Raw genomic sequence first — 1,095 nt, forward strand, 5'->3', positions numbered from 1 at the left:
AGTCGGAAGGGCCCATGGCTGAAATCAGCACACACACAAACACACACACACACAACGGTTCCCCAGTTGCCAGGGCACAAGGCTCAGGATGGCACACACATCTACACACACATATACACAAACTGGTTGAACAATCGCCAGGGCAATGGGGTGAGAACAGCACACACACACACACACACACACACACACACAGGCATACAGATACTGGTTGCACAATCGCCAGGGCACAGGGCTGAGAACAGCAACACACACACACACACACACATGAACACAAACCAGTATCAGAGTCGCCAGGGCACAGTGCTGATAACAGCACACACACTCAAGCCGGTTTCACAGTTCCCAGACCACAGGGCTGAGATCAGCACTCCCCCCCACACACAAACACACAAACCTGTACACATTCGCCAGTGTACAGGGCTGAGAACAGCACATACACACACATATACACACACACACAAACCGGTTGTACAGTCGCCAGGGCACAGGGCTGAGCATGGCACACACACAGACCAACACACACACAAAGAAACCAGTTTCAGAGTTGCCAGGGCAGAGGGCTGGGAACAGCACACACACACACACACACACACACACACACACCGGTTGCACAGTCGCCTGGGCACAGAGCTCAAAATGGCACACACACACACACACTCACCAGTTACACTGTCACTTAGGCACAGGGCTAAAAACAGCACACACACACACACACATATACACTCACATACATACACACACAAACCGCTTGCACTGTCGCCAAGGCACATGGCTGAGAATGGCACACACACACACACACACACACACACACACACACACAGCAGTTTCACAGTCGCCGGGGCACAGGGCTGACAAGAACACATACATACACACATACACACACAAACTGCTTGCACAGTCGTCAGGGCTCAGGGCTGTGAATGGCACACACAAACACTGACACACACACACACACGAACAAACCATTGCACAGTCACCAGGGCACAGGGCTGAGAATTCAAACTTACACACACACACACAAACCTGATGCACAGTCGCCAGGGCACAGGGCTGAGAACGGCGCACACACACACACACACACACAAATAAAGACAC

Source organism: Bos taurus, chromosome Y (assembly GCF_002263795.3).
Source record: "Bos taurus isolate L1 Dominette 01449 registration number 42190680 breed Hereford chromosome Y, ARS-UCD2.0, whole genome shotgun sequence".
Classification (NCBI taxonomy): Eukaryota; Metazoa; Chordata; class Mammalia; order Artiodactyla; family Bovidae; genus Bos; species Bos taurus.